At 40.4% G+C, this 27,972-nt stretch overlaps 1 pseudogene; it reads right to left on the bottom strand.

The window, feature by feature from the left end:
* LOC100460223 (nuclear factor erythroid 2-related factor 3-like) overlaps window positions 1-22,488 on the bottom strand; it is a 30,166-nt pseudogene extending 7,678 nt beyond the window's left edge.
* Between the last annotated feature and the right edge of the window lie 5,484 nt (window positions 22,489-27,972).

Genomic DNA, 27,972 nt, shown 5'->3' with positions numbered 1-27,972 from the left:
TCAAACTGCTGACCTCAAGTGATTCTCCCACCTCGGCCTCCCAAAGTGCTGGGATTACAGGCGTGAGCCGCTGCGCCCATACCCTTTCAGCATTTTTTAAGAAATAGCTTTGAAGTAAACACTTTTTAGGGAAACAAAAATTCTCTTTGTGTAGTAAGGGTTTTTTTTTTAATATTCTTCCATATATTTATATCATTTGGTTTGGATCAGTTCAGATTCCTTGAATAAAAAAAAAAATGCTGTCTTCATCAGTAAGGTTAAAATCCACAATCCTAATTTCCATTCCAGAAGCTAAAGTGCACAGAGAGGCAAATAAAATACAGAAACAGGCCAGGTGTGGTGGCTCACACCTGCAATCCCAACGCTTTGAGAGGCAAAGGTGGGAAGATTCTTGGAGCCCAGGAGTTCAAGACCAGCCTGGGCAACATGGTGAGACCCCCATATCTATAAAAAAAATTTTTTAATTAGCTGGGTTCAGTGGCATGCACCTGTGGTCCCAGCTACTCAGGAGGCTGAGGTAGGAGGATCACTTGAGCCCAGGAGTTCGAAGCTGCAGTGAGCTGTGATTGTGCCACTGCAATCTACCCCAGGCAACAGAGTGAGACACTGTCTCAAAAAAGAAAAGGAAACAATACATTTATCAAACATCTCACGAAAGGTAAATGGGAATGAATATATGAAGCTTCCATATAAAGTTATTACATACATACCGTAACTTTGTATTTATTTTAACACTTTTAATAAAATGCTTTCTAAGATTCATTTTGTAGTTTACTCTCTTTTATAGTGCAAGATCCAATTTAACCTTTTCTTCAAATTCAAAAATGCTAGTTGTTTCCCTCGGCAGTGAGTATAGAGGTACTCTCAGGAGCTACCTTAAGTGCTGTGTGTTTATTTGCTCAAGGTCTTATCAGCTTTTCTTGAAAGCTGCTTTGTTATTGGGGAAGGAGGTGGATAGTAATAGTTATTGATGTTCCTTTAGGGAATGTATTTTTGTACATTTATTCTTTCTCAGATGTGTTTTTGAATAGTTGTGACTGAATCAGAGAACTAAAAAGTGAGATGATGTAACAGTTCATATAGGATCATACATAGATGGGATGGGTTGCAGGAACCTGAAGGATTCATGGAGTTCTCTACAGATACCTGTAATTAATAAAATCCTCTCTCTTTGAGGATTAAAAAAGAAGATACTCTTCAAAACTGTCATCTTCCAAAAATATGTCGGGAACAGAGTCATATACTAAGGTAAATACGTCTTATTTTTATTTCAGAAAGGCAGTGTATATAGTGATTAAAAGCACAGCCTTTCAGCCAGACTGGCTAAGTTCTGTAGATTTTGGAGTAATTTACATGAATTCCCATGCCTCAGTTTCCACAACCGTAAAATGGGTATTATAATAGTAGCATCTACCTCATAGAGTTCTCAAGAAGAAAAACATGAGTCAGAATTTGTAAAACACTTATAACTGTGCCTGAAATATAGAAAGTACAATTATTACATAAGCTAGATTATAGGGAAAGAAAAGAATTTTAAGAGAAATCGTCTTGGTCTGTATTCCTTAATGTTGATATTGGTGGTGTTTTCCCCATGACTCTGAGAACAAAGTGTATTTGAATATACATTGGCCCTCTGTATCCGTAGGTTCTGCAACCATGGATTTAACCAACTGAAGATCAAAAATATTTTTGTAAAAAAAATGGATGGTTGCATCTGTATCAATATGTACAGACTTTTTTCCTTGTCGTTATTTCCTAAAAAGTAGAGTATAACAACTATTTACATGGTATTTACATTGTATTGGATATTATAAGTAATCTAGATGTGATTTAAAGTATACATGAGGATGTGTTTAAGTTATATGCAAATACTATGCCATTTTATGTCAGGTACTTGAACATCCTCAAATTTCGATACCAGGGGAGGGGTCCTGGAATCATTTTCCCACAGATACCAAAGGATGACTAGACAATTCTGACCAGGGCCAGCTTCATGGGCATGTGACCTGTACAAGAAGGAATCTCTATGCCCATATTAGAAGAGTCCCTTACTTGGTTTAATGCTCTACTGTCATGATTTTGAGATTCTTAAGACTTTCTGAACAAGGAATCTCGTATTTTATTTTGCCCTGGGTCCTGAAAATGTCCCCAATCCTGACTTGGACTCCCTGTGCTCCCTGATTCTTGTAAGCCCAGAAGCCCTAAGCTGGTTGTTGTATCCTCTCTCTGCTCACAGATTTGGGGTCGATCACTCTGGAGCAAGAACAGTAAAAGAATTGAAAATTCAGATCCTGCCGGGCTCAGTGGCTCATGCCTGTAATCCCAGCACTTTGGGAGGCCGAGGTGGGCAGATCACTTGAGGTCAGGAGTTTGAGACCAGCCTGGCCAACATGATGAAACACTGTCTCTACAAAAAATACAAAAATTAGCCAGGTGTGGTGGCACACGACTGTAATCCCAGCTACTCGGGAGGCTGAGGCAGGAGAATGGCTTGAACCTGAGAGGCGGAGGTTGCAGTGAGCTGAGATCGTGCCACTGCACTCCAGCCTGGGAAACAGAGGGAGACTCTGTCTCAAAAAACAAAGATAAAAAAATGACAATCTAGGCCTATTGCATTGTCTTTCTCACAGAATGTTTATATCAACATGCATGTACACTGAAAAGAAAAAAGAACTTGGGGGAAAAAAAGAGTTCCTCCTTTGTGGAAATACAGCCTATGCAAAACTACCATTTCCCCTCAGGAGCTAAATTATCCAGTGCAGAGTTTATGTTCTTTCCTTTAGGGTCTCTTCCTTCCTTAGGAATGTGGCTTAAATGGGACAGATTTTATTCTACCTGTGTGACCTCAAACAGGCAAAATTCATTTAAGCTCCGTAGGTCTCATTTTCAAATTATTTTCAACTGAGGGCAACAACAGTTGCCAGATACACAGACAATGTGCAATCAAAAGAAGATAAAGTATGCAAAAACATGTTATCATCTGGAAGGTGGGGCAGCAGGCACAGTATGAGGTAACGCACTTCTGCTTTCTGTCCTGGGGCCACGCGAGCACCTGGCTCAAAGTAGCTGGCTTCATTTTCCCAGTAAAGAAACTGAGTGCCAAGAACATTAAATGGTTCCATAAACATTTCAAAGTCAAGGTGAAGCGCAGGTATGCACATTAATTAAATCATCACTGATTATACAACTGCTTTGAGTTGGTCACAGAAAAGTCGTGGAGAGATAGAAGATAAATAGGAAGCATGCATCTTCCTCAAAGGGCTCACACTCTTTGTAGAGTGACAATTAAAGGGTAAATAATTACCATACAGAATTGTAAATATTTCCACTAAGGGAAATGTAGAAAGTGCTGAGGCATCATGCTTTCTCCCAGCAGGCTTTGGGAAAGGCTTCCCAGGGAAGGCCAGAGGAATTCACCACTTGGAGAGAGCAGAGGGTATTCTAGTCAGGGCAGAGGCCCCAAGCAAGGAAGGTGAGTGGCATAAGAGTTCATCCACATGGGGCATCTGGAAAGAATAGGCAATGAGACTAAAGTGGGGGGATGGGGACAAGGCTTCATTCTGTGGGTGAGCCACTGGGGAACCTTCACAGGTTTTCATATACAGGGTGCTGTGATCAGAACTCTTTGAGAAGACAATTCTGGACATGTAGCAGATTATGCATTGGAGTGAGGAAATCAAGGAGGCAGGAGAGTTTATTAACAAAGAAACCAGTCCCAACTGTCCATCAACTGAAGAATGAATAAAACAAATGTGGTATATCCATACAATGGAAGACTATTCGGTCATAAAATAAAGTCATATCACGACATGAAGGAACCTGAGAAACCTGACGCTAAGTGAAAGAAGCTAGTCACAGAAGGCTACATATTATATGATGACATTTATACAGAATGTAGGCAAATCTGTAGATACAGAAAGTAGATTTGCAGTTGCCAGGGGATAGGGGAAGAGAGGACTTGAGAGTAACCAGTAATGGGTAGGAGGTTTCTTTCTAGGTGATGAAAATGTTCTGGAATTTGATAGCAGGGACAATGGTCACAACTCTGTAATCTACTAAAACTACTGGATGGTACAACTTTAAATTGTAAACTACTGAACTGAACAATTTAAAATAAAAAGAATTTATTGTTATTATCAGATAAATAAAGAAGAACCGAACAAAATTAGCATAAGAGAAAATTTAAGAAAACCAGAGATGGCTTCCAAAATATTTAGAAGATGTATTTACAAGAAGATGCATTTAGAAGAGATAGAAGTGAAACATAAAAATAGTCAGAATTTTCCTCAAACCTTCCAAGCAGAGACAATAGCCAGATGGGGCTAAGCTAGAGAATAGACAAACAAGAAATATTCTTACAGTTAAAGAGCTGGGCTTCAGATGTGACAAGACAAGGCAGTAAAAGTGTTATACGAGGTTACGCGAAGTTACCTTGGCCTACAGAGATGGAGGGCATCAGCATCAGAAATAAACAACGCTTATGAATCTTTCATGAAGGCCTTATTTAGCAGAAATATGTATTTTTAATATTACCTTTTAGTTTTGTTTCAAAGGAATTTCTAGCCATTTCTGAAAATGCATAGTATACAAATGCTATAGGATATAAATAGAGAATGTAATTAATGAAGAAAAAAATTCTTCTCACTGAATGTGATTGTGAAGTGAGCAAACACTAACAAGCCCATTTTTCACTTTGTAGGAAAGTCATGAAGATACCACCTCCCAAATCACTCTTCTTCAACATATTGTTTTGTGTTTTAGTATTTACAAGAGTTTTCTTTTTGAAACCATTGGATGTAAAGCAGTTACAAGAAAATACAAGCACTCTTGTATGAAAGCACAAGGGTCTTCTGGTGTTGGGAGACCCCTCCTGGCTCCCACCCTGCAACTAACCCACTCAACAAGTGTGGAAGAGGGCTGAGGCCACGCTGGGCCTTACTGTCCATATTTGAAAAGGGGGGTGCTTAATCAGACAGTTTCAAGGCGCTCTTCATTCTTGAACCTCATCTGATAACCTAATGCATACAGTGACTAAGAAGAAGGTCACTGACATTTGGCCAAGCTTGCCTTGACTCATGGTTTTGCTATGTATTTTGTCACCTATAAGCCTCAGTTTCCTCATTTCAAAGATAAGAATAATGAATATTATAACTTCTGCTTTATCATATAATTACAAATATTAAGTAAGGATTATATAAAATGCCTACTTTGGACACTGGCATGTACTAATCCTCCAAAAAATGTTTCCTACTATTGTATTAGTAATACGCTGCAGAAAAATTAGGACAGACACTGATATAGAAAGTATAAGAAATGTTAAATTTTAACAACAAGAACAAAAGTGAGTTTTTAAATTAACACTTTCTCATTAAAAAAAATACTGCTCAGCCAGGCACAGTGGCTCACGCCTGTAATCCCAGCACTTTGGGAGGCTGAGGCGGGTGGATCACTTGAGGTCAGGAGTTTGAGACCAGCCTGGCCAACATAGTGAAACCTCGTCTGTACTAAAAACACAAAAATCACCAGGCGTGGTGGCATACGCCTGTAATCCCAGCTACTCAGGAGGCTGAGGCACGAGAATCACTTGCACCCGGGAGGTGGAGGTTGCAGTGAGCTGAGATTGCACCACTGTGCTCCAGCCTGGGCGACAGAGAGAAACTCCTTCTCAAAAAAGAAAAGAAATACTGCTCATTGTAAGAATTTTAGAAAATATTTTTCAGGCACTAGTTCTTTTGAGAAACAATATTTGAGAAATGAGATAGTATCTCTTTTAAAACATAATATTTGAGATAAAAATGACCAAATGCCTTTAACCTTTAGGATTGCCAAATGTAAGTCATGCAAACTTCAAAAAGTTGTGTTTTTAAGCTGCAGAATGCAAAGCTACGTAAAGTACAATTCCTGTAATTAATGGTCTCTCTTTTTGTGACTCTGTCATTTATTTCCTCCCAAGGAGGGAAACTATGGAAACCATTACCCAAGATGTTTCTTCTTGACTCTCTGCTTGTGCCGGCCTTATTTCCGGTCAGCAAGCAGCAGCTGCTGTTGATCTACAGTTGCCCTTTTCCTCTGCACCTGCCCTGCTCAGCCCAGCAGAGATAATTTGCAGCAAGCAGGGCCTCAGAGCTGGGAGCCTGGCAGCCTTCCAAGGTCTTCATATCTTGCTAGTGAACAAGATCCTGCCTTACCATATGACATTCAGTATGGCTTTGAGGTGATGTCAGTGAACAGCTCAAAAAGGATTTATGAAGAACAATTTTGCACTAAAGACAATAGGAAATACTGACAAGGAAGATAGAAGCCATTGGTATGATTTTGCAGTCCTTAGCACCTCTGTACTAGACTATGATGATTGTAATAAGTTTTCATGATACTAAAAGCCTGCTATAAATATTATTCACCCATACAAAGTAATGAAATTTTGACATATACTACAACATGGATGAACCTTGAAAAAATTATGCTAAGTGAAATAAGCCAGGACAGAAGGACAAATATTTCATGATTCCATTTACATGATGTACCTATGATAAGCAAATTTATAGAGACAGAAAGCAAAATAGAGACTATCTAGGGTTTAGGGGAGGGTGGGGAAAGAAGAGTTATTGTTTAGTGGATGCAGAGTTTGTGTTAGGGATAACTAAAATGTCCTGGATACAGACAGTGGTGATAGTTACACTGATTATGAATGTACATAAGGCCACTGAATTGTACTTACAAATGGTCAAAATGACAAATATTGATCCAGCAATCCAACTTCTGGATATTTGCCCAAAAGAGTTATAATCAGTTTGTCCAAGAGATGTCTGCACGCCCAAGTTCACTGAAGCTGTGTTCACAATAACCAAGATATGGAATCAACCGAAATGTCCATGAATCAACAGACAAATGGATTTTAAAATGTGGTGTATATGCACAATGAACTATTATTCAGCCTTAATAGAGAAGGAAATTCTGTCATTGATAACAACATGGATGGAACTGGGGAATATTATGCTAAGTGAAATAAGCCAGGCACAGAAAAACAAATGCCATATATTCTCGCTTACATGTGGAATCTAAAACAATTGAACCCATAGAAGCAGAGAGTGGAATGGTGGCTACAGAGGCTGAAGGTGAAGTGGGTTGGGAGATGATGGTAAAAGAGTACAAAATCTCAGAAGAGAAACATGGTGTGGGATTTTTTTTTTTTAATTCTATTGCACAGTGTGGTGAATACAGTTAATAATAGAGTATTGCACATTTCAAAATTGCTAAGAGTAAATTTCAAATGCTCTCACCACAAAAAAAATGTTAAGTTGTTGAGGTGATGGATACATTAACTAGCTTCATTTAATTATTCCACATTCTATTCATGAGTTATAACATCACTTTGTCTCCCATAAATATATACAATTAAGAATATTCAATTTACAATAAAAAATAAAAATAAAATTACAAATATTATGTTATGTCTATTTTTGCCACAATTTTAAAAAGCAAAGCAATAAAAGGCACTGGGTGGCAGGGGAGAATATTGAATTCAGTTTCTCAGAGAAATAAGCAGCTTCAAATCCAACTTAAACAGTCCTAATCTGAACATCAGGCATAAGTACCAAATACACCGGTTTTGAGACAGTGGTTTTCTTTGAGAAGATGGAAAGATAAATGATCAACAGAGAGTTTAAGTATCTCTGTAACTATTTAAAAAAGAAAATCTGAACAAAATATGGCAAAATGTTATCTGTTTAAAATTAGGGTTGTTTATAAGTATCTGTTATGTCATTTTCTGTACTAAATAAATAAATTTTTCACACCTTCAGCTTCTTTCCTCAAATATCCACCACTTCCTCTGCTATCTTTGCTTTCTGCTCACGACCTTGCTTCTTACTTCCCAGAGAGCAATGATGCCATCAGAGGGTCCTGAGCTTCCCCTACCACATCCACCGCCCACTAGCATCTATACCCACATATGCTGACTTCCTGCCCATTAGTGTATGGGACCATCTACATCCAATTCCCAGTGCTTGAGCACTAGGTAACATGGCCTGTCATCTAGTCAAGACTATCTCTGCAATTGTTCAATTGTTCTTTATCACCTGCCTACCCTGCTAGGTTATATTTTCCAGAAATCCAGGGATTTTTGTCTACATGGTTCTCTGATATATCCCAAACACGGAGATCAGTTGCTGGCATGTAGTAAACTCTCAATAGATATTTATGAAGTAAATGAATGCAATCCTTTTCTCTACTTTTTAAATATTTCAATATTTTAAAAATTAAATATTTGAATAGAAAAACTTGAATTTTACTTTTACAACTTGAATGTGTAAAAATCTGGGATAAAAGATTCTGCCCTGTGATCCCATAAGCCATTTAAATGTCTCTGGAACGCCAAAATTTCAACACCCACGCTGCATCTCCCAGAAGTCAAAATAAAACGACAAAATATTTTGTCATCTATATGTTTCCATTATTCTTTTAGAAATAATGTTTATTATTTGACAGCACAATAGGGTGACTATAGTCAATAATAACTTAATTGTATATTTTTAAATAACTTAGGGCCAGGCACAGTGGCTTATGCCTGTAATCCTAGGACTTTGAGAGGCGAAGGCAAATGGATTGCTTAAGCCCAGGAGTTTGAGACCAGCCTGGGCAACACGGCAAAACCTCGTCTCTACAAAAAATACAAAAGAAATAGGCAGGCTTGGTGGCATGCACCTGTAGTTCCAGCTGCTCAGGAGGCTGAGGTGGGAGGATCACCTGAGCCCAGGGAGGTCACGGCTGCAGTGAGCCTTGATTGCGCCATGGCACTCCAGCTTGGACAACAGAATGAGACCCTGTCTCAAATAATAATAATAATGATAATAAATAAGATAACTTCATGTAATTTGGCTTGTTTATAACTCAAAGCATAAATGCTTGAGAGGGGGATGATTACCCCATTCTCCATGATGTGCTATTTCACATTGCATGCCTGTATCAAAACATCGCATGTATCCCGTAAATATATACATCTACTATGTATCCACAAAAATTACAAAATATATTCAAAAATTCAAAAATTTAAGAAGAATAGGTCTGTTTCTCTTTCCATGGCATGGTATCTCTGGACACCAAAAAATTTATGTAGGAGGTTACATTCAAACCCCTAAGAAGTGCAAAAGTAATTTTAGTACAGGCAAAATCGGAGCTATCAGAATTCCATGGGTTAAAAGCTGAATGCACTTTTTTAGACAGCAGAAATTGCCAAGGTCAGCTCTCTATGACTAAGTGGCATAATAAATGCCTTTACTCTGAATCGCATATGCTATGTTTCTCAAAACACTAAATGAAATGTAGGCTTACAGTACAGATGTGGTTATTTGCTTGACATCTGTACTTCCTGTCATCAAAGCAGGGAACAAGTGTCATCATCAAAGAATTTTGTCTTTCTGACCTATCTGAGTACAGTCTGAAAAGACAGTTGTAGAACACTCTGGAAATTTGTCTACATTGGCTTTAATGGTAACACAAAAGAGGAAGGAATGTGTGTCTCCAGGAAGGTCTCATTCAGCAGGATTGCATGGTTAAGTTTTTATCTATGCATGATGCCAGAGCTATACATAGAAGCTACGAAATAGTTTTAAAAATAGGTGAATAACGGTCTTGAAAATTTGGTGTATATCCTTGGAACGATAACATGATTAAAATGAGATGAGAATGGCAAGTGGCCCTCCTTCTGATGTTTTAATGGCTCACAATTCCCCTTGAGCTCGTCTAAAACTCCCTGGACACATCAGCTCCATTCAGCCTCTGGAAACAAGTCTGTCTTGAATATTAAAAGGCAGGGGGAGGAAAAGGGAAGTAAATACAAATCGCTTTAGTCTACTGTTCATATAACTTGGGATCAAGGTGAGCTGGCTGCTAATATTTTATCCCACGATTCAATCTGAATAATCAAAGTTCTTTTTTTTTTTTTTCCTTTTTATTATTATTATTATTATTATACTTTAGGCTCTATGGTACATGTGTGCAACGTGCAGGTAAGTTACATATGTATACATGTGCCATGCTGGTGCGCTGCACCCACCAACTCGTCATCTAGCATTAGGTATATCTCCCAATGCTATCCCTTTCCCCTCCCCCCACCCCACAACAGTCCCCGAAGTGTGATGTTCCCCTTCCTGTGTCCATGTGTTGGGAATTGAACAATGAGAACACATGGACACAGGAAGGGGAACATCAAAGTTCTTTTGTTTTCCTTAGACTCTAATAAGTGACTATTCCAGTTTGACACTTGATACAGTCTTTTATGATATACTGTAAATTACTATTAAGAGCCTTTTTGGCTGGAATATGAACTAATAAAAATTAAATTTTGCTTTTAAATACTACATGTTTAGCTCTACAGCTATTCTACCGCACCTTAAATTCAATAATTTAATAATAATATCTGGAAAAAATTTTTTAAACATGTTTTTCCTTTGACACATGTTATTTTGATGTTGTAGAATCTGACTTCTGTGCGTTTTGGGGGTAGGGGTTAAGCTTTAAAACTAAAGAATCGAATTTTTCTTCTGGCCAAAATGATGTTCTATGACCTAATTTAGGGGGAAACCAGAACTAGGGGCCAGAACAGGACGTTAATTCTCAAGAATTTCAATCATTTCTCGGAGCTCGTCTTCAATCTAAAACATTCATGATTGCTTCCGTCTACTTCTCGGTGGCTCTATTTCTACATCTGAACAGTGGAATACCAAACTCTTCATGCAAACACCACCCTGAGTTTGTTAAGTAGGGGGTTTGGTGCTCCTCTGGTGTTTCTGCAGCACCTCAGCCCAACCTGAACATTCAAGATTGGGGTCAAAAGTTGAAGTCTGTCATTATTGGTGCCACCAAATGATTTATGTTCACAAACTTCCTTGTTCTTAGTAAAAGAATGAGTAATTTTTTTTCTTTGACTTTTTTTTTTTTTTTTTTTTTGAGACGGGGTTTTACTCTTGCTGCCCAGGCTGAAGTTCAATGGCACAATCTCAGCTCACTGCAACAATCTCAGCTCACTGCAACCTCTGCCTCCCAAGTTCACGCAATTCTCCTGCCTCAGCCTCCCGAGTAGCTAGGACTACAGGCACATGCCACCACACCTGGCTAATTTTTGTATTTTTGGTAGAGACGGGGTTTCACCATGTTGGCCAGGCTGGTCTCGAACTCCTGACCTCAGGTGATCCACCTGCCTCGGCCTCCCCAAGTGCTGGGATTACAAGTGTGAGCCAATGCTCCCAGCCATATTTTTTTTTTTTTTTTTTTTTTTTTGAGACAGAGTCTGAATCTCTTGCCCAGGTTAGAATGTAGTGGCACACGATCTTGGCTCACTGCAACCTCTGTCTCCTGGGTTCAAGCAGTTATCCTGCTTCAGCCTCCCAAGTAGCTGAGATTACAGGCACGTGCCACCACACCCAGCTGATTTTTGTATTTTTAGTAGAGATGGGGCTTCATCATATTGGTCAGGCTGGTCTTGAACTCCTGACCTCAAGTGATTCACCTGTATTGGCCTTACCATGGATTTACCACGGTAAACCTGGGATTACCAGCATGAGCTACTGCGCCTGGCCAAGTAATTTTTTTCTATTTCTCTTTTACTCGAACAAGTAAATATTTACAAAGGAGATTCAGGTATGGTATTCATTATAGCATAAAGTGGAGATGCCGAGTGTAAACCAGTTATTGCAAAAGATGTTAAGTCTTTCAGCAAGTTTCTTTTCAAACTACCTTAATATTTAGTCAAGTGCTCATTGGTATACACCCAGCTCAAATCAGCGAGTCATAATAAACCCTTTAAAGGTTAGTCATTTTTGTCAGCTACCACCAAAATGGAAAAATATATAATGTTTTCATCGATAAAGATGAGCTCATCTTGTTACAGTTGATATCAGAGTATTATAGATTAACAAATTAATATTAGTTTGCACGGAGAGAAAAAGAGAGAAATTTGTCTTAATGTTTCACTATAAGGGCACTAAAAGCCTTAGATCTAATTCATATGTATAATTTGTGTTTGCTCCACATTGGCACATTTCCAAAACCACACTTTTTTAACAATTACTGCTGGGCATGGTGGTTCACATCTGTAATCCGAGCGCTTTGGGAGGCCAAGGCAGGTGGATCACGATGTCAAGAGATCAAGACCATCCTGACCAGCATGGTGAAACCCCATCTCTACCAAAAATACAAAAAATTAGCTGAGCGTGGTGGTGCATGCCCATAGTCCCAGCTACTCAGGAGGCTGAGGCAGGAAATCAGTTGAACCTAGGAGGCTGAGGTTGCAATGAGCTGAGATTGCACCACTGAACTCCAGCCTGGCGACAGAGTGAGACTCCATCTCAAAAAAAAAAAAAAAAAAAAAGAAAAGAAATTACTAAAATATCTTTTATTAATTTGTGTTCTCATCTTAGCAAAGACCATGACTTATTCATTTTTATATTTCTAAAAATTAAAAGGATCCTGGGGATATATTTGACAATAATGAATATTTACTGAGTAAAAACTCAAGTACACGTTGGCATTGGCAAGTAATATTTAGAAATCTGTTCCCTGCTTTAGCACACAAGTTTTTTACGTGCACAAACTGAGCACCAATTTGATTTGGAACATTTAGTCTTTAATGTATTCCTTTCAAATTGATTTGTAGTTTACCCCACTGGTTTTACTGAAGGTTATTAGTAGATATGCATTTTCTTACCTTTTCCCTCTTCCCCATGGATCTTCCTCAAAGGCCGTTCTCTGAGGAGGTGTCCTTCCTTCTGCAATGGCTTATTCCATCCATGGAGATGTCCTAGAAGCCTTCACCAGCAGCAATGGCACAAAGATTGTCATTCCTTAAGGAAAGATGGGCCCAGTCCTCTGCTAAGCAGAAATTATCTTCATCTACCAAGGGAAGGACTGATTCCCTAAGAATGAGAATGGAATTGTGGAAACTATCTGAATACAGGAGAAACATGGGCAGCTTCTTACAGTGCACTTATGTGAAATTTCATCTTCTCTGTAATCAGAGAAAATGAATAAAGTGAGTTCTCATGTTCATTGCCAATGCTTACAAGAAACACTATTTAGAGTGATCATTAGCAAATCCAGCAGCTCATGTTGCACTGCTTGGGATTTAAACTGATCGCTTGACACTTCTCTAAATCTCTTTAGAAGAAATAGGTGACTTTATGATTTATCATGTCTGAGTAATCAGGAAATAATTTAGAGAGATGACTATCTTAGAAACATTTCGAACAAAAGAATCAATAATGAGGGAAATTTAGGCTTGGGAACATGTCAGGGCTTTATTCACTCCTGTTTTACAAGAGCATAAGGGGGCCAGGCATGGTGGCTCATATCCGTAATCCCAGCACTTTGGGAGGCCAAGGTGGTAGGATCATTTGAGTTTAGGAGTTTGAGACCAAACTGAACAACATAATGAGACCCCTCTCTCACTATTTGTCTACACAAATATTTTAAAAATTAGCTGGGTGTGGTCGCTTGCCCCTGTGATCCCAGCTATTCGGGAGGCTGAGGTGGGAGGATGGCTTGAGCCCAAGAGGTTGAGGCTGCAGTGAGCCATGATCGCACCAACGCACTTTAGCCTGGGCGACAGAACAAGACTCTGTCTCAAAAATAATAATAATAATACTAATAAGGAATAAAGGGAAGAGAGTTTTTTTACTAACAAACATCAGTCTGAGCCTGGGTCAACGTTACCAGTCTCATGGCTTGCTAGGAGTTCCAGGGCCAGATTTTGTAGTTACCTTAGATACTCAAAGACACTTGCTTTCTTGGTACCATTTCCAAGTTCCACCTAAGGTTATTATTATTATTATCATTATCATTATTTTAATCGAGACAGGGTCTCACTCTGTCACCCAGGCTGGAGTGCAGTGATGCGAGCATGGCTCATTGCAGCCTTGATCTCCTAGGCTCATGCAACCCATCCAACTCAGTATCCCAAAGTACTGGGATTACAGGCATGAGCCACTGCACCTGGCCAGTTATTTTTTTTAATGAGTGTAATCTCACAACCTCTCAGGATTGCATCTCAAACAATCCTAGGGCCCCTTCCCTCCCACCTTTACCTAGACAGCAAAATACACTCTGTGGAGTTCGGTAAGAGAGACATTTCGCCCCTCCCTTGTGAGATCCATCTAATGCAGAACCTACAGCTGGCTCCTCCCCTTGGCTTTATATCTTAGCTGTAGCCTTGAGATCTGAAGACTTTCTTGGCCGCAGCTGTTTTCAGTGGCTTTCCTGAAAGTGCTATGTGTGTGTCTAGACATTGAAATCTATTGCCAGGTGAGATTTCAGTTTCCATGAAGGAAAAGCAAGCATGTTGAGCTAGACCTGTTTGTAAAGAACATTTAAAATCAGTGTCTTGGGGAAATTAACAGCATGTTCTGCCATCTGATTTATTTCCACATATGGTTCAATGCACTACTAATGGTTTCCATTCGAAAAGAGCAAATCCACTTAGAAAGAGGTTTTGTAATACAAGTTGCAAGACTTAATGTTCTTAAGAACACACCAGATCTTTAGAAGTCTGAGTGATTCAATCTAAGAATTGCCAGTCATAAGTTCTAAATATAATTAAACAGTACTTTATTTTACTGGAAGTTGCAAATGACAGAACATTAGTGTATTAGGGTTCTCTAGAGGGCCAGAACTAACAGGATATATGTATATATGAAAGGGAGCTTACTAAGGAGAATTGACTCGCGCGATCACAAGGTAAAATCCCACAATAGGCCATCTGCAAGTTGAGGAGCAAGGAAGCCAGTGGTAGATCAATCTGAGTCCCAAAATCTCAAAAGTAGGGAAGCTGACAGTGCAGCCTTCAGTCTGTGGCCAAAGGCCCAAGACCCTCTGGCAAACAAGTCCAAGTGTCCAAAAGCTGAAGAACTTACAGTCTGATATTCAAGGGCAGGAAGCATCCAGCACAGGAGAAAGATGAAAGTCGGAAGACTCAGCAAGTCTCCTCTTCCATCTTCTCCTGCCTGCTTTTTTCTTTTTTTGATACGGAGCCTCACACTGTTGCCCTGGCTGGAGTGCAATGGTGCAATCTCGGCTCACTGCAACCTCTGCCTCCCAGGTTCACGCGAGTCTCCTGACTCAGCCTCCCTAATAGCTGGGATTACACTGCCTGCTTTTTTTCTAGCTGTGCTGGAAGCTGCCCCTGCCAGGGTCTGCCTCTCCCAGGCCACTGACTCAAATGTTAATCTCCTTTGGCAACACCCTCACAGACACACCCAGGATCAATACTTTTCATCTTTCAATCCAATCAAGTTGCCACTCAGTATTACCCATCACAATTAGTCCACAAATGGGGTTCACATATACTCCCCTCAGTAAACTCTTCTACAAGAGGTAAAGAGTGAGTGAGCACTGATGATAATAATATTATTTCCTGAAATATCTGACTGAGAGCTGTCCTACATATTTACACCCATTCTCCATGTTCAAATCCCTGCCTCAAGAAACTTCTTGGCCAGGCGCGGCAGCTCATTCCTGTAATACCAGTACTTTGTGAGGCCGAGTACTTTGGATCACCTTAGGTCAGGAGGTCGAGACTAGCCTGGCCAACATGGTGAAACCCCGTCTCTACTAAAAATACAAAAGTTAGCTGAGTGTGATGGCAGGTGTCTGTAATCCCAGCTACTTGGGAGGCTAAAGCAGGAGAAATGCTTAAACCCAGGAGGTAGAGGTTGCAGTGAGCTGAGATGGCACCATTGCACACCAGCCTGGGCAACAGAGTGAGACTCCATCTCAAAAAAAAAAGAAACCTCTTGATTACAAAGAAGGGGCCTCCCTTTTATGCTGGTACATTGCTCCAAGGACAAAAAAATCTCGATTAAAATTATGAGTTTTGAGGAAACATTATTTAATAATAAATCAATTTGCTATAAACCTGCCTTGCTACACATATTTCAATTAAGACCAAGTGTAACTGTAGAACCAGGGTATTTGGGCTGAAGTCAGGGTGATCTGAATTCAGATGTGTGGTAGAGTGCAGTGGTGGGAGTGACTTTTCCTTTCTCAGACCCTCATTACTTTCAAATAATAAATAACTCTTTGAGAAGAGACCCTTGTGAGCAAAAGCAGAGGAAGCTTCAAACTGCAAACAACTTTCCCAATGTATTTAAATGCAATCTAATGAGATAGTTAAAAGTATGATGAAATATGACTGCTGTTCATAAACTTGAAGCATGATTTTGTCATTGTTAACATTTACCTTAATCTCTGTCTTTTTGAGCCAATTTCTTTAGGCTGTTTGGCACATTAATAATTAGATTATAGTCCAGGTGCAGTGGCTCATACCTGCAATCCCAGCACTTTGGGAGGCCGAGGCAGGCGGATCCCCCGAGGTCAGAAGTTTGAGACCAGCCTGACCAAGATGGAGAAACCCTATCTCTACTAAAAACACAAAATTAGCTGGGCATGGTGGCGCATGCCTGTAATCCCAGCTACTCAGGAGGCTGAGGCAGGAGAATCACTTGAACCCGGGAGGCAAAGGTTGCAGTGAGCCGAGATCGTGCCATTGCACTACAGCCTGGGCAACAAGAGCAAAACTCCATCTCAAATAATAACAATAATAATAATAATAATAATAATATTTAGATTATAGACCAATTTAAAGTTTAAGTTTCTGGCAAAATAATTATTCTTTGAAGTAACTGGGTAAACTGTTAACAGCTCAGAAAAGTCTATTTTAATTATTTCTAATCAGGGGCCCCATTTTATTTTTCTTCAAAAAGTAATACCACCCTATATTTACATTAAAAAACTTTTTAAGGATTTTTACCCTGAGTAATATTCTTTATTAAGCTCCTAACAGTGTTGCATGCTGAGCAGGGTCTTATTTGGTTGAGAAGATTGAGGCTTAGTTTGGAAAGTACAAATCTCAGAGCAAACCCAGGTCTCCCCAACTCCTGGCCCGAGTAGCTAGGACTACAGGCATGTACCACCACAGCCAGCTAATTTTTAAATTATTTTTTGTAGAGACAGGGTCTCCCTATGTTGCCCAGTCTGGTCTCAAACTCCTGGCCTCAAGCAATCCTCCTGCCTCAACCTCCCAAAGTGCTGGAATTAGAGGCGTGAGCCTCTGCGCCTGGCCAGTGCCCTTTCCATTCTATCAAAATCAGATGAAATCTTCCATATGAAAACTTATAACACTTTTTCCCTTCTAGGCAGCTTATTTGGGTCCTCCTCTTTCATCCTTATAAGAAAAACCATAGCAAAAAAAAAAAAATAGGCAGGATGCTAAGTGCAAAATATATCAACATCAGTATAACTGAGTAGGAAAATTTACAGACCAATAGGCAATCATTTTAACTGATTATTGAAACATAAATTTTAGTAAGTAATTTGAGAATATAACAACTGGGTTGTCATCCAATACTCCCATTACATCATTGTGCTCCTTCAGACTTAGAACATCATGTAGTTCTAAAATGGGGCTGTGGTGTGGCACAGTGGCTCACGCCTGTAATCCCAGCACTTTGGGAGGCTGAGGTGGGCAGATCATGAGGTTAGGAGATCAAGAACATCCTGGCTAACACGGTGAAACCCCATCTCTACTGAAATGCAAAAAATTAGCTGGGCATGGTGGCACATGCCTGTAGTCCCAGCTACTTGGGAGGCTGAGGCAGGAGAATTGCTTGAACCTGGGAGGCAGAGGTTGCAGTGAGCCGAGATCACACCACTGCACTCCAGCCTGGGCAACAGAGTGAGACTCTGTCAAAAAAAAAAAAAAATGGGACTGCGGTGACAGTCGCAGGGCTGCATAAAATTACTAAGACTGGTCAACCTTAACATGGGCTAAATGTATAGTTCCTGAGATAAACCTCAAGAAAGCTGTTAAAGCCATATACCCACTGTTATGGGCTAAATTGTATCCCCCTTCGCAAAAAAAAATTCACATGTTGAAGTCCTATCCCCCAATACCTTAGAATATGACTGTCTATTTGGAGATAAGGTTTTAAAGAGGCAATAGAATTAAAATGAGGTCATTAGAATAAACTCCAAACCAATATGACTGTTGTCCTTCTAAGAAGAGACTTGGACACAGATAAGTACAGAGAAAAGACCAAGTGAAGTGAGAAGGCGGCCACATATAAGCCAAGGAGAGAGGCCTCAGAAGACACCAACCCTGCCGACACCTTGATCTCAGACATCTAGCCTCCAGAATTGTGAGAAAAAAATTGTTGTTTAAGCCACTCAGTCTGAAGTTTTTTGTTATGGGAGATGGGAGCCCTCACAAATTAATGCACTCCTCCCAACACACACACACACACACACACACACACACAATACAATGCTACCTAATACAAGCTATGTGAAAACCTACCCTTATGAATGGCTATTGATTTTTACTTCTCTTCTGGGCCATTTTTTTACTCATTAAATATTTTATGCTTAAATTTCAATTATTTATGTTTTAATGCTAATGGTTATAGATTTTAAGAATGAACTACGAGGCCAGGTGCAGTGGCTCATGCCTGTAATCCCAGCACTTTGGGAGGCTGAGGCGAGTGGATCACCTGCGGTCAGGAGTTTGAGACCAGCCTGGCCAACATGGCGAAACACCATCTCTACTAAAAATACAAAATTAGCTGGGCGTGGTGGCACGTGCCTATAATCCCAGCTACTTGGGAGGCTGAGGCAGGAGAATCACTTGAACCTGGGAGGCGGAGGCTGCAATGAGCCAAGATCGTCCCATTACATTCCAGCCTGGGCAACAAGAGCAAAACTCTGTCTCAAAAAAACCAAAGAATGAACTATGAAAATTCAGCATAGAACATCAAAGAGCTACCATAGCCTTATTAACTACATAGCTCAAATCTATAAAATTACAAATAAACCATGTTCTCTGTGGAGAATGACTTACCCAAAGTGTCCACAGTCACTGGTGGATACTGTGAAAACTGGAGCCATTATCTTGGCAGCTGCTTCCTTATTAACCACTTAATGCTCATTGCTAGTCACAGTGAGAGTGGCCCAAAAAGCTGGGCCAAAGAAAGGGAAGATAAAATAATTCTTGTCATTGTGACTGTACAAACTGTATAGAGTCCATATAATTAGGAAGCATAAAAATCATACAGTAAAGCAAGCACTATTTATTATATTTCATAACAGTAAAAGTTTCCTTTGTTTCAATTCCCTTCTCAATTTTGGACCGCAGGAACATATTGCACCACAGTGAAATCCTAAAATGACAGAAAAACACTGGGTTAAGAAGTGTTTTTAGTCAGATGAGTTATGAGTTGGGCAGCAAAGAAGTTAAACACTGGCAGGCAATGGCATCTTTCCTTCATGCCTGTCCCCACGCTTTGTTGACAAGTTGGGGTGCAAATAAATGTGTATTGCTGTGTTCTACTTGAAACATTTGACAGGACCTTTTCTTTGAAAATCACAATTGCAAACAAAAGTCTAACCTGAGATAAAGAGAGATTAAAATGGCGAAGAACCATCTTGAAATCACAAATACCACCCTCCAGTTCTAACAAAATAATTTGTTTTCTATGGAGGTTAGGGAAGAAAACTTCCTGAACAGATGGAATGAGATACTTTGTAGAGAAAACATGAAGCTAAGACAGTGAAACGTTGGGTGGTGTTCTGTAACCCAGAGGTCTGCCCCCTGCTATTTGTCTTACTTTTCTCTTCATGCCTATATTTTAACTACTCACCTATCCACTTTCATAGACCCTACAGAATTGGTGACCAAAGAGGCCATCTGCCTTCCAAGAAAATCACTAGTAAGTTGCCCAATATTTAAAGATACCTAACCCCAGGCCAGGTGCCGTGGCTCACACCTATAATACCAGCACTTTGGGAGGCGGAGGTGGGTGCATTACTTGAGCTCAGGAGTTCAATACCAGCCTGGCCAACATGGCAAAACCCTGACTCTACTAAAAGTACAAAAATTAGCCGGGCATAATAACACACACCTGTAATCCCAGCTACTTGGGAGGCTGAGCCAGGAGAATAGCTTGAACCCCGGAGGTGAAGGTTACAGTGAGCTGAGATCACACCACTGTACTCCAGCCTTGGCAACACAGCAAGACTCTGTCTCAAAATAAAATAAAAGAATAAAGATACCACATAGGAGTAGCGTCCAAAACTCAGCTCTCTTTTTTTCTCTGGATTGACAACCAGTTGGAGCCGCCATTAAAGAAAGCACACAAATTCTAAAATCCTGATGTTTAAATCTAACATATTTCCTATGTTAGCTGGCTGATAAGTTTGGAAATTTATATTTAATGTATCTCCACAGAAGCTATTTGCATTTCCAAGAACGTGACAACCATAGGTGTTCACTTCATAAGCAGAGCAAATTTTCAGACCATCTAACTATGTAGCATAGTTTATGCAATTCCCTCACCTTTCAGAGGCTTTTCAAATCTTGTGTTCACCAGGGTAAAAAAGCACCAACTCAATGCATACAAGATCAGCCTAAAGAATAGGAAAATCAAAACATTAAATTAGGAGTTAGACTACATTTCCCTGTGCTTTAGGGTAGATATCACCAATGGACAAGGATCTCTGCTTTTATGATTATGTAGGTTAATGGCCTGACCAAACCAATGGTCTTTAGTTTCCATTTTGGCTGCAGAGCAGTGTAAGTACAGGGCCTTCTCTTGCCATTCTGCCTTATTTCCCTGTGTTGACATCAAGGGGACCCATTTCAAAGGGAATATTGGTTTACCATTTCAGAGAATATACTTATGAACATGAAACTCATTCTTAATATAAAAGGAAATTGAGAGTGCCAGTTTCCTTTGGATGAGATTTGAGCTAAGAACAGGAGGAAGGGTCAGGTGTGGTGGCTCACACCTGTAATCCCAGCACTTCAGGAGGCCAACGCAGCAGGCAGACCACTTGAGATTCAAGGCCAGCCTGACCAACATGCTAAAACCCTGTCTCTACAAAAAAATACAAAAATTAGCCAGGCATGGTGGCACACCTCCTGTAGTCCCAGCTACTCAGGAGGCTGAGGCAGGAGAATCATTTGAACCTGGGAGGCAGAGGTTGCAGTGAGCCAAGATCGCACCATTTGCACTCCAGCTTGAGTGAAAGAGTGAGACCCTGTCTCAAAAAAAAAAAAAAAAAAAAAAAAAGGAGGAAGAGCTGGCATTAATCCAACTAGAAAACCTACCCACTGATAGGAAAACTGTGATGTTGATCAAGTCCTTCATTCCATTAGGTCTCTGTGTAAAAGAGGGTTGCAATAACTTCCTTCTTATATGAACACTCACAAGAAAAATTATAAAACAATATAGTACATTTATTTGAGCAAAAAAATGAATGGGGGCTGATGAGTTTATAGGGAAGAACCATTAGCAAAATGATGCATTAAATGTCTGTTTCCATTTCTCTTGTGATAGATCATCGCTTGTTCATTTAAGTAACCCCTATGCTTTGATTATAGCTATCAGCATCTAAAAATATTGTCTATCCTCCCAAAAAAAAAAATCACAGAGGTTTTTAGCCTCATAAAGTTTGGTAAATAAGTATCAGAATAATTTGAAAAGTACTCAATGACAAAGAAACGTAATATTTGTAACTATTAGCTAAAAGTAAAATTAAATATCACAAATCTATGAGGCTGGCCTTGAGATGAAGAAAAATGCAAAAACAAATTATGAAAAGTAATATTGGCTGGGCGCAGTGGCTCATGCCTGTAATGCCAGCACTTTGGGAGGCCAAGGCGGGCGGATCACCTGAGGTCAGGAGGTCAAGACCAGCCTGAACAACATGGAGAAACTCCATCTCTACTAAAAATACAAAATTAGCCGGGCGTGGTGGCACATGCCTGTAATCCCAGCTACTCGGGAGGCTGAGGCAGGAGAATCACTTGAACCCGGGAGGCAGAGGTTGCAGTGAGCCAAGATCACGCCATTGCACTCCAGCCTGGGCAACAAGAGTGAAACTCTGTCTAAAAAAAAAAAAAAGAAAAAGAAAAGAAAAGTAATATCTTCAGGGACTGCAGTGTAGGATGTTTCTGTGCAGCATTTTATTTAGTGAAGTTAAAGATACCATGAAGCATACCAAACCCATTTATATATAAAATAGAAAATCATTTCTCCATCTGAAGGGAAGTCTATTGGCTACATTTTAGTAAACTCTGAACCAAAGAACCTGCGAATGTCACTCTTCCAACAGGAAGCATCTGGTTTATTCAGGCTATACCACAGGCTGTCCATCATAACATTTAAAAAAAATGTCAGCTATCACAACCCTCTACCTCCATATTTTACCCCACCTAAGTATGCTAATTTCCAAGGCTGCTACCACAAAGTACCACAAACCTGCCTGTACCAGCCAAAATCTGTTACCTCAAAATTCTGGAGGCTGGAAATCTGAAATTGAGGTATAGAAGGACCATGTCCTTGCTGAAGGCACTTGGGAAGAAGCCCCTTTTGCCTTCTCTAGCTTTTGGTGGCTGCCGGCATTTCCTGGTTCTAGACTCTTCCCTCCAATTTCCACTTCCATTGTCACGCAGTATTCTACCTGTGTGTCTCTGTGTCTTTGTACAGCTTTTTAAAAACACCAATCCCAGCCTGGATAACATGGGGAGACCCCATCTCTACGTATAATTTAAAAATTGTCCAGGCATGGTGGTGCACACCTGTAGTCCTAGCTACTCGGAAGGCTGAAGTGGGAGGATCACCTGAGTCTAGGAGGTCAAGACTTCAGTGAGCTGAGATTGCGCTACTGCACTCCAGCTTGGGTGACAGAGTGAGACCCTGTGTCCAAAAAATAAATTAAAAAAATAATAATAAAACACCAGTCATTGGATTTAGGGTGCAACCTAATACAGTATGATCTCATCTTAACTTGATCACACATGTAAAGACCCTTATTTCCAAATAAGGTCATGTTCTGAGGTTCCAGGGAGACATGAACTTGGGGAGGCCCTATCCAACCCAGTACATTCACCAATGATAAAAATAAGTTTTTACTAATCAAATATCATCTGAGAATCCACAATTTTTATACTGTGTTAAGAATCCAAATACAAGTATTCCTAATTATCCTTTTAAAGCTTCTTTTTTTTTTTTTTTTTTTTTGTGAAATGGAGTCCCACTCTTTCACCCAGGCTGAAGTGTAGTGGTGTGATCTCAGCTCACTGCAACCTGCACCTCCTGGGTTCAAGTGATTCTCCTGCCTCAGCCTCCCGAGTAGCTGGGACTACAGGCACCTGCCACCACTCCCAGCTAATTTTTGTATTTTTAGTAGAGATAGGGTTTCACCACATTGGCTGGGCTTGTCTCAAACTCCTGCCCTTAAGTGATCTGCCCACCTCAGCCTCCCAAAGTGGTGGGATTGCAGAAATGAGCCACCACACCTGGACCCTTTTAAAGTTTCTTAATCTCAAATGACTGAAATTATATCTACACATCAGACAACTTCTCCTGCGCTGGGTACAGCAATGCAGATTGTTGTTGTTCTTTACTTCCTGTTTTTTTTCTTTGTTAATCTTTTAAAAAAAAAAAAAAAAAAGATAGTTCCTAGTTTAAAAAAAATGCTGCATGCTGCTGGAGAAATCCATCATCCCTTACCATCTTTTTGAAACATGACCTGCTTCAGGAACATGCTCTAGTTTTATGCCTCCCTTCATAGTTATAAAATAGATTTAATTTTTTCCTATGTACCCTATCATCCTGCCTTAGACAAATTTACAATACTTAGTAGCTTCGGTTAACAAATACTACTATGGAAAACAGGTGATAGTCATCATTAATTTAAGGTAAAAAGCAGAGCCACGTGGTTAAAATACAAATTTGAAGAAGTCTACTCTTACTGCTTTTATGTATGGAGAGCAGTGATCTCAAGACATTTCATCTTCAGAGACTGAACAGACAATGGGGCTGATATGAGAAGAAAAAGTGTCATATTTGAGATACCTGTTGTAGTAACCTGAGTTTTGGACTGGGGCTTGAAGACAAAAAAATTTATTGAGCTGGGCAAAGTGGCTCACACCTATAATCCCAACATTTTGGGAGGCCGAGGCAGGAGGGTCACTTGAGCCCAGGAGTTCAAAACCAGCTTGGGCAACAATTTCTAAACATGTATATTCTGTTTAGAGTCCAGATACAAGTACAATACAAATACAGAGTTTCTATAGCAAAAACCTGTCTCTACAAAAAATACAAAAATTAGGGGGGCATGGTGGTGAGCACCTGTAGTCCCAGCACTTGGGAGGCTAAGGTGAGAGGATCGCTTGAGCCCCCGAGGTCAAGGCTGCAGTGAGCTATGATTGTGCCACTGCACTCCAGCTTGGGCAACAGAGCAAGACACAGTGGCTCATGCCTGTAATCTCAGCACTTTGGGAGGCTGAGGCTAGCAGATCACCCAAGTTTGGGAGTTCGAGACCAGCCTGACCAACGTGGAGAAACACCATCTCTACTAAAAATACAAAAATTAGCTGGATGTGGTGACAGGTGCCTGTAATCCCAGCTACTTGGGAGGCAAAGGCAGGAGACTCGCTTGAACCTGGGAGGCAGAGGTTGTGGTGAGCCGAGATCACACCATTGCACTCCAACCTGGGCAACAAGAGAGAAACTCTAAAAAAAATAATAAATAAAAATAAAAATAAAAATAAAAGATGTTTTAGTCCTGAAAATAAGAGGAAATATTCTAAGTCACATCCCAACCTCTAATTTCTCATCTCACCGAAGTTCATGGAGAGGAAGTTTTGAATCAGTAAGCTCCAACTTCTCACTGAGGACTAGCAATTATATGTAGAGAAGGAATAAGGAAGCGACAAAGTAACACACCCAATGGAAGGTCAATTTCTTGGATTCTATTTATTGCCCAAATAACGATTTGAAGTCAACATAAAGAAATATTTTTTTGCAATTGATTTTAAAGCTGTGCTTGAATATAGTGAGAAAGAGCTGTGACCTGTGTATAGATAGAATATTCTAGGGGCAATCTCTTTATGGATATCACTGATCCTTATATCTGAAAGATACAGACGTTTTTACCTCTTGGGTAGGTAGGCTTTCTTGCCTAGATGAGCCAAAATAATTACATCAGCTCTTTCTACCTGGAAAGCCTCCCTTGCTAACACCTGGTAAGACTTTATAGGAAAAAGGAAAAACTTGACTAGATTTGACTAAAATACAAAACTACTTCTTAATCTTTAGTGTTTAAATCATTAGTGGTATTTCTAATTAGCCCCTCTAAAGCTCTCATTTTGGTAACAGGACCCTACTAATATTATCTAATGATATGAGATCTCAGGCATTAAAACTGTTGTTCTTATTTTTCATTTGCTAACCATTCACATTAAACCATGTGGATTATGGCACGTACAGTGTAACTGCACAGGTTGAAGTAGGCGGGGTTTCATTTCCATCCACTCCTAAGACAGAGTTTAATTTTACATCTTGGGAAACTGACACCACACCTGCCTGTGACAGTATGTTTTACTTTTTTACTTACATAAAATACAATGCCATATATATGGAAAAGAGTTAAAAGGCTGTGTGTTTTAACATATTTTTTCTGTTATACAAAGCCACACCACCAAAAAAAAATTTTTTAATATCTTACAGGCCAAATCTACTTAGTCATTATTTTTTACTGCTTCTGATTCAAATCATTTAAGGCTAAAATAACAAGCATGTTTTGAGACCCAGCACCCAGTTGGGTAGTGTCTGGGAAGCAAAGAAGTAAGAGGAAAACAATTACCTTCACTCCACCCCTCTCCTCCCGCTCTTGGCCACACTCAGCATCTCAGCTCTATCCAGGATGGTCCTAACTCCAAAACCTTAAATTCAAACACACTCCTCTTGGAATATGATCTCCTGCCTCCCAGTTCTCATTCTCTTCCATCCACTCCATCTCTTCTTCAGTTTCATCAAGACCTGTAGGTACTTGAGCCCTTTCTTTTTCGCCCATCTGCCACAACCACTCTCTTCCTTATCCAACACAGACATGGTAGTTCCTCAGATTCTTTCCTGCCAAGATCTTCAATTCCCTTGCCCCCTTGTCCCCTTGACATGCCTCTCCCCTGAAACCACAAGCTCGATCTAACCAACTCTTCTTCTGTTGACGTTCATAGGGGCATAGTTGGAGGCTGCTGGAGGAAAGCCCACCACCCCACAGATTGCAGCTGGCCATTAATGCTGCCCACCAGGCTTGTGTTTCCTGGTCAGCTGTTCTCCCCGTGCTTCAGTGGCTATTTCCAACCTTCTCAGCTGTCTTCAAACCTTCTACCCCCGTAGAGCACAGACAGCTAGCTGAGGAGCCAACGAGCATCTCCTTCTTCCAGGACCCCCAAGAAAGCCACAAACTACCAAGTTCAAGTCATGGAGTATGAGCAGAAGTGATGTGCCCCTTCAAGCTCATTATTGTTGGAAATATCTAAAACCTTTAAAGTAAAAAAAAAAAAAAAAAAAAAAAAAAGGCTAGGCATGGTGGTTCGTGCCTGTAATCCCAGCCCTTAGGAGGCCAGGGCAGGTGGATTGCTTGAGCCCAAGAATTTGAGACCAGTCCAGGTAACATGGTGAAACTCTGTCTCTACAAAAAATACAAAAAAATAAATAAATAAATTAGCCTGGTACAGTGGCATGTGCCTGTAGTCCCAGCTAGTTGGAGGGCTAAGGTGAGAGGATCATTTGAACTGAGGAGGCAGAAGCTGCAGTGAGCCAAGATCACACCATTGCACTCCAACCTGTGCAACAGAGTGAGACCATCTCAAAAAATAAAAAAATACAAATTTAAATGATGTGCCTCTTCTCTGGACCAGGATTTTCCAAACCTCTCACAAATGTTCCTCTCTTTCCCCATCTGCAGAGTGGGTGCTAGGGCCTGGGGCCACCAGTTAAAGAATCAGAGCCTCTCTCTCTCAACTGAGGTCCAGAATGACTTTGTGAAGTAAATAAGCAAAACACACACACACACACACACACACACACACACACACACACACACACACACACACACACCCCTCAATCTCTGACGCTCCGCTGTGCCCAGTGGGAAATACATATAGGCTCACCATTGAGACGTGGCTAGGGCAGAGTGGCCCTTCGCTACTCCACCCTGTGCTGGCTCCTCCTACTCAGCATGTGGCCTTGTTTCCTGTTCTACTAAAGAAGAAGGAAAATGTATTTTGCTTTCCTTTAAATAATAGGTAACAGCTTCCTGTGGCCTGACTAATTAGGGCTTAATGATGCCTGTTGTCATCAAGGAGATGAGCTCTCACCTGATATGAGATCAGCAGTCATTAGGGCCTCCAGCCTCTAAATCTCAGCATGGAGGGCAAGGTCCGAGGGCCTGGGGGCAAAGGGAGTTCACAGACCCGGGCTCCGGACCTCTGCCTTTCCATGTTTCCTACAGAATTATATCCTAATGGAACGTGTTTTTCTGTCTAATCTGGACTTTCTCTCTGATTCAATCAGGTAAGACCCAGCATCTTCTAGGACCTGCAATCCCTGGTGTCAGCCACCTCCTGAACCCAGTGGTAAGAAATTTCAATCCTTGACCCACTTCTGGGCAGGAACACTGCTCTCCTTCACTCCCTCTGGGTCTGGGGAGGAAGTGGGGAAGCATTAAAACTTGCTTTGTTCACACTGAGTCTGTGTTTTCTACCTGAAGAAAATCTAGAACTTGACAATGAGTGTTCCAGCAAATCAGTACACTAGAGATTCTGACTGAATTCTCTTCCTCATGTTTGGAAAAGAGCTCTTCATGTCACATCACTTCACAGTCTCTTTGTTCTGGAATGGCTGCCATGCTCTGGTTGTCAGAGGCATTTGAACCAAAGCAACTCCATCTTAAATAGGGGCTGGGTAAAAATAAGGCTGAGACCTACTGGGCTGCATTCCCAGATGGTCAGGCATTCTAAGTAGCAGGATGAGCTAGAAGGTCAGCACAAGATACAGGTCATAAAGACCTTACTGATAAAACAGCTTGCAGTAAAGAAGCCGGCCAAAACCCACCAAAACCAAGATGGTGACAAGA

This window comes from Pongo abelii, chromosome 17, assembly GCF_028885655.2.
Source record: "Pongo abelii isolate AG06213 chromosome 17, NHGRI_mPonAbe1-v2.0_pri, whole genome shotgun sequence".
NCBI classification, from domain to species: domain Eukaryota; kingdom Metazoa; phylum Chordata; class Mammalia; order Primates; family Hominidae; genus Pongo; species Pongo abelii.
Note: the sequence above shows the minus strand (reverse complement) of the source record. Positions and strands in the feature narration are given on the sequence as shown.